Genomic DNA, 7,330 nt, shown 5'->3' on the forward strand with positions numbered 1-7,330 from the left:
GGTAATAAAAAAATTTAGTATATTTATGCAGTGGAATACTACTCAGCAATAAAAGGAAAATAACTGCTGATAAATACATCAGTGAATCTTAAATTATTTATTATAAATGAAAGATGCCAAATATGAACAGCTGCATAGTGTGTGATTCCATATATATGACTTTATGGAAACTTCTAAACAATATGGAAAGAATTAGAATGATAGTTGTCAAAGGTCAGGAACAGGTGAAGGGAATTGACTATAATGGCATAATAAAGAATCATTTGAAGCAATAGAATTTTTCTATATCTTAATTTTGCCTACCGCTATATATTATATTTGGGAAAAATTCACAGAATGACATACCAAAAAAGAGTGCATTTTACTCTATGTAAATTATACATTAATAAACCTTATTTTAAAAATTAGTCTTGATTAAAAACAACCTTTCCATTTAATTTTTGTGAAGAACAGCACACTACTGTTGTTTTCCATCCTGCACTATGCTGTGCGCGCTATGAGACACTGTGGCTCAGCAGTCCTCTGAGTCAGACATTAGATGAGACTTTGATTTTTAAATCACAGGTAATAGGAGATGAAGGTCTTAGCTTTTTCTCTGCAGCAAAGAAGTGTATTTTCATTGAAGACCTGCCTCTAGAGACCAGTACAACATGCATAGCATTCAATTTAATTAAATTTTTTTTAAAGTATGTCCTTACTGGGCCTCCCTGCTGGCACAAGGGGTTAAGTAGCAGCACTATGAAGCTATCCACAGCCACTGAAGCATGAGTTCAATCCCTGGCCAGGGAGCTAACCCACATGGCGCAGCAGACCCCTCCTGTTCCCCTCAGAAGTATATTTCAATCAATCTGCCTGTTCTGTTCCCTACTCCGTCTCTGGTGAATCCTCTCACTCCCCACACCTCTGGCCTATACCCCAGTTCATGCATGCATAAATAAACAAATCTTAAATTTTTTTTGGTTAAATATGTCTTTACTAATCATAACCCAGGAAGCTGCTCCCTGTCTCCCTCTCAGTGTGTCTGCTTTATTCTTCCCCCTTTCTTGGCAGAATCCTTTGAACTCCTTCTGCATGAATAGGGGTGACTTTGCTGCCGGTATCTCTACAGTTTGGTGTTCTCTCTACAAACAACCAGTTTAGATTCCAGTGTCTCCCAACCTCACTCCTAAATACTAGGGAGAGAGATCCTAATCAGCAGACTGTGGGTCATGTGAACACTCCAATTAAATGGTTTTACAAACAGGCCAAACAGAGCTCTGTAATGAAAACTACTCTTAGAAAACAGCTCTAATAGAGGGGAAATGTGTTTAGTAGACACTTTCCTAATTAGAAGATAATTTTAACATGGATTGGCTATTGAAACAAAACTATTTTCATTCAGGGTAATCTTATTTATGAGAATTTGAGTTGTAGCTGGTGCATATAATTTTAAGAGAATATGAGCTGACCTAGCGAAAATAGAAAACTAGAGCTCAAAGAATAATCTTACCCTTCTAATGCTGCTCTTTTTAAAACTTGCCCCCAACAAAAATGATTACTCTCAAAGTGTTGCTTACCTTCTCTGAAACTAGTAACCTGAAAAGGGGGGAAAAAAAGTCATTTTGGGCCTCCCTGGTGGCACAAAGGGTTAAGACACAACCTATGAAGCTATTGGCAGCCTCTGCAGCAGGAGTTTGATCCCCAGCCAAGGGAGCAACCCACATGGTACAGCAGACCTCTCCTGACCGGCCCACTGCTCCCCTCAGCAGTGTATTTCAGTCAATAAGCCTGTTCTGTTCCCCACTCTGTCTCTGGTGAATCCTCTTACCCCACACACCCCAGCTCTTGTATGCATAAATAAATAAATCTTTAAAAAAAAATCTCATATTGTAACAGAGTGGTCCCCAGGAAAGGGGGAAGTTTCAGGTTTCCTGCACCACCCAAAGAAGGGGGGAGCTGAGCAGGGAGAGAAGAAGCTACAGAAGGGACTGAGGAAAGAAGGAGGCAGAATGTAGCCAGAAGGAAACCTGGAGGAGGCACATGGAGCAGAGAGACATGTGAAGAAACTGCGCCTGCCTTTTGGTCATGGACTGGTTGACACAGATGTGGGTTAGAGACCTGTGGGGAGATAACAATGGCAGATTTTATCTTGATTTTGATTTTGCTCTTTTCCTCCCAGACTTGTCTAGTTGTTTCTGATCCTTTTCTGTGTTTCCCTGCCAAAAGGTGCTTTAGACCTGTGGCAGGTTTTTGGGCCTTGCTCTGGGCCAATCCTGTTTTGGTGGACTTTTACCCATGAGGGGATGGGTAACTTTGGGTGCTTGATTTAGAAACTATATTCTTTGTCTTCCTTATATTTTTTTACTAATTGTATTAAGGTTCCATTTCATTAAAGTCTCATACGTTTTGTGTTGATGTGGCAGATGGCAGAACCTATTTAGAGCAGGCAGGTTTGTGGGGTCTGGGGTGCCCCTCTCCTTGCCTGTAACAGATTGCAGGGTGAGCAGAAAACCTGAAACTTCCCCCTTTCCTGGGGACCACCCTGTTACAATTTTATGTCTTAAAAAACAAAGGCTGTGTTTGTGGAACTAAGATTTTTTTTTTTTTTTAAACATTTATTTATTTATTTATACAAGCACTGGGTACAGTCAGAAGCGCGGGAGGGCGAGAGAATTCACCAGAGCCAGAACTGGGAGCAGAGCAGGCAGAAGGACCGAAGGACACTGCTGAGGGGAGCAGCGGGCGGCAGGAGAGGTCTGCGCGCCATGCGGGACCCTCCTCCGGGGGCCGGGGAGCAGCCGGGGATCGAACCGGCGCTGCAGAGGCTGCGGGCAGCTTCGCAACCAGCGCTCAACCGCTGCACCACCAGGGGAGGCCCTGTGGAACTAAGATTTTATAAAACAATAATAAACTGGAATACTCCCTTAAACATATTTTAAGTACACAAGCATTACAGGAAAATATTCTTTCTTAAACTCCAGTAAAGCATAGATTTCAGATATAACTTTGATAGTCACAAATCAGAAGTATTCAAAAAATAAGTATTTTATCACCATGCATATTTTCCTGTTCTCTGATGATCCATTTTTCACTCATCACTGAAAAACTTAATAGTCATTTCTATTGGAATTGCAGCATTAAAGAGTGCAAGAGTTTCAAAATTTTAATTATAGCCAAATTACCCTCCAACATTTTCACAGTCCTTGTCAAATTGCCAATTCACACTCCCACTGTAGTGAATGAAAATATCCATTTCCCTACATCTTTGCCAAACTAGATGCATTGAATCTCTTTGTCTTTGTTAATGGGATGCCAGTTGAATTAAATTGTATTCTGGTGGTTATCAATGAATTTGAGCATCATTTCTTTGTTTAATTGTTCTTTTGTATTTCTCTTCTGTGAATTGACTCTAATGATTTGTAGAGGCTTTTATATGTTCTGATATTAATCACTTTTATGTTATATATTATGATAGGAATGTTTTCAAAAAGAATACATTTGAACCTAAAACAAACAAACTTATCCATAAGAAGTTGAGACACTGAGTTAGGAATGTGTAAGGATTTCTTAGGAGACCCTCTGTTCACTGTGAGTTCCACCCTGCCCCAGGGATTGTCCTAGGAGGCTGGAAGTCTTTCTTCTCACACCTAGTGAGCAACTTTCTCCTTGAGCTTGCAGTCTTGGGAAAGCGGGGTACTGTTTGTTTCTTGTTCAAGTTGTCTAGAGGGTGGCAGATAGAATAGTGAAAAAGAATATAAAGGAATGCATTTGGGGAGTAACTATGTTGCCATTCACAGAGTTCGCAAGAATGCGAAAGTCTGTGCCCAAACTGTGCCCAAAAGAAGGATGTAGAAATTCTTATAATGAGAATCTGCAATAGTATACCGTTTACCATTGAAATGGTGAGGAGTAAATGCTATGGTGGAAGTTGAAGAGGATCAACAGGCCTCAAAAAAACCTACCAAATTCCCCATGAGAGTACCCTTTGAACATTAGCCAGGTTGAGAACACAAATCAGCTGTGACAGAGGCTATGCCAGCTAAGCAGGAGCTTTCCTGTGCTGGTCCTTTACCTCTCCTTTTTCTCTATCCCGTACACCAGCCGTATTCTAAAACCACAAATGGTAAGAGGTTATGAGGTGAGAAGAGATAAGGAACAAACAGTAGCTAACCATATCCCCTTCCCTAAAGATTATGGGCCCCAAGAATGCAATACAGAGTTGGAGCAGAGGAGGAAAAATCTTATTATAGCATGGTTTGAAGTGTTGATTAATATCTTAAACTGAAATGAGAGTGTTTTGGACTTAACATGAACAAAGCACAAAAAAGTCAAAGGGCATATTGAAACTTCTCCTACTTAAATAATGGGAAGGCTGTCCATGGAGAGACAAAAGGAAAGTTCCTTTTTGTTACAGCCCATATATTATTTGTTAAAACATGTTGCAGATACTTTTCCTCAGTCTGTCTTGATTTTTTTGTTATATGTGTTTATAGACATGATTCTCAACTTTAAGTCATCATATTCATCTGTCACTTAAAAGGTCTTTTAACCCTAAGATGATAAATATGTTCTACTTTTGAAAAAACTCATAGTCCATATTTCGGTTTCCTGAAATTGGTTTTTAGAGACATCTGGAATTCATTTCATGAATATAGCAGTGTCAAACCTCTGAAAAACTGCCTCAGCCAGGGAGAATTGCCTTGCCCAAGATCATTTCCCCTTCCCAGGCACAACCCACATCCAACCACAGACCCATGTGGGACTATACACATACCAGCCCCCTGACCCAGAGCTCTAAAGGAACACCCCAGCCTCACAGCTCCCCTGTGAGGGTCCACTGAAGCCACTAAGACTAAATAGCAGCCCAACATCTCTCTGCTCCTTGCTGCTTCCTTTACATTCTCTCAGGTATTGAGCTAGAGAGCAGCTCCTCGTTGTACTTCCCACCAAAAATCTGTCTCAAAAACTGCTTTAGTGTCCACCCAGACTTTGCCATTTTGGGTCTTGGGGGTCGTGTGGTTGCTGCTCGACCTCTAGGGTCTTCCTGGGACTCTGCCCTTCAACTCCTCTGCCCCAAGCTCAGCTCTTTAGCGGGACTCTCCAGCCGCACTGCAACCTGCTAGAGGCTATGCCACTCAAACATCTCCTTCACCAAAACTAGCGCTGCCACTGGACATCCTTGGTGGATGTCCAATTTGACAAAGGACTTCCATCCATCCTAAATTTCCTGAAGTCCAAGGCAAAGAGAACAGGCTGGTTTTGGAGGTGGCCCAACATTTGGGTGAGATCTTTGTACAGACCTTTGCCATGGGTGGTTCCAAAGACTTGGTCAGAGGCCAGAAAGTCCTGGCTTCTGCTGCATACTCAAAATTCCTTTTGGTCTTGAGATCTTGGGCAGAATCATGAATCTCACAGCAGAACCTATTGATGAAAGAGGTCCTATCAGAACCAATCATTTCCTTCTATTTATGCTGAGGGTCTTCAGTTCATAGAGATGAGTGTTAAGCAGGAAATTTTAATTACTGGTATCAAGGTTATGGACGCGCTGGCTCCTTTTGCCAAGGGTGGCAAAGTTGGGCCCTTTGGTGGTACTGGATTTGGCAAGGTGGTACTGATCATGGAGTTAATCAACAACTCACCAAAGCCCATGGTAGTTAATGTCTTTAAGCTGGTGTTGGTGAGAGGACCCACGAAGGCAATGATTTATACCATGGAATTATTAAGTGTGGTGCTATCAACCTAAAAGATGCTACCTCCAAGGTAGGGCTGGTGTACCATCAAACAAATGACCCACCTGGTTCCTGTTCCTGGGTAGCTCTGACTGGACGCACTGTGTGGCTGAATATTTCAGAGATCAAGAAGGTAAAGATAGGGTCTCCTTGGTGGAGCACGGGTTAAAATCTCAGCACTATCAAGCTATGGGCAGCCACTGCAGCATGAGTTCAATCTCTGGCCAAGGAGCTGACACACATGGCATAGCAGACCTCTCCTGTCTTGCCCACTGCTCACCTCAGTAGTGTATTTCAGATCTGTCTGTTCTGCTCCCCACTCTGTCTCGGTGAATCCTCTCATCCCCTCCACTCACACACACACATCTGGCCTGGACCCCAATTTCTGTATCCATAAATAAATATTTCTTAAAAAAAGAAGGTAAAGATATACTACTGTTTGTTGATAACATTTCCTTTTTCACCCAGATTGGCTATGAGTTGTCTGTTTTATTGGGCAGAATCCATTTTGCTGTGGAATATCAACTTACCCTGGCCACTGAGCTGGGTACCAGGCAGGAAAGAATCACCACCACCACCAAGGATCTGTCCCCTCTGCACAGGTTATCTATGGGCTTGCTGATGACTCGACTGACCTTGGCCCTACTACCACTTTTGCCCATTTGAATGTTCCCACTGTGTTGTCCTCTGCTGTTGTTGAGCTGGGCATCCTCTAGACTCCATCTCTGGCATCATGGATCCCTACGTTGTTGGCAGTGAGCATTACAATGTTGCCCTGGTGGTGAAAACAATCCTATAGGACTACAGATCCCTCCAGGACATCACTATTATGCTGGTTCTGGGTTAACTCTTTGAGGAAAACAAGTTGACTGTGTCCCGCGCATGGAAAGTACATTTCTTGTCTCAGCCAGTCCAGGTGGCTGAGATCTTCCGAGGTCATATGGGGAAGCTGGTACCTCACAAGGTGACCATTGAAGGACTCCAGCAGATTTTGGCAGGTGATAACGATCACCTCCCAGAGCAGACCTTCTATACAATCGGGCTTGAAGAAGCTGTGGCAAAGGCTGACAAACTGGATGACGAGCATTTGTGAAGGATTCCTCTACCAAACAAGGTTCTCAGCCTTTGTATGCTGCCTCTCTCCTTGCCCCTAATTCAAGAGTTTGACTTTCTCTATAGGCTACATGAGAGCCTTGATTAAAGGCACTGTTTCGTCTGAAAAGTATTTAAGGTTTCCAGTGTAACATACATCCATCGGGGGAAAAAAATACTGCTTCAGGGGAAATCTGATCTGCAATGAATATGAAGGAGTTGACTGAATTCATTTTTCTTCAAATATAGAATTCATATCTTAGTATCTGAACAATCTTTTTGATTTAAAATATCACCTTTATCTGATACTGAATCTCCCATTGGACATAGGTTTGCCTTAGCTCTATTCAGTCGATCTGTTCTAATTTGTGTTTTCTAAAATGATTGCCACACTGTTTTACTTCTATAGATTTAGAACAAGTTCTGTTATCGGACAAGTTACTTCTTATTTTTTCATCAAAAGTATATTGACTATTCTTTTTAAGATTTATTTATTTTATGCGTACAAGAACTGGGGTACAGGTCAGAGG

The 7,330-nt window shown here is 42.0% G+C and overlaps 1 pseudogene; it reads left to right on the forward strand.

Moving 5' to 3' along the window:
• The first annotated feature begins 4,011 nt into the window (after nucleotides 1-4,011).
• Nucleotides 4,012-6,801, forward strand: LOC119237654 (ATP synthase subunit beta, mitochondrial-like; annotated as a pseudogene).
• Nucleotides 6,802-7,330: the final 529 nt, after the last annotated feature.

The sequence above is a fragment of the Talpa occidentalis genome, unplaced genomic scaffold (genome assembly GCF_014898055.3).
Source record: "Talpa occidentalis isolate TD23 unplaced genomic scaffold, MPIMG_talOcc4v2.1 talOcc4.10, whole genome shotgun sequence".
Lineage (NCBI taxonomy): Eukaryota > Metazoa > Chordata > Mammalia > Eulipotyphla > Talpidae > Talpa > Talpa occidentalis.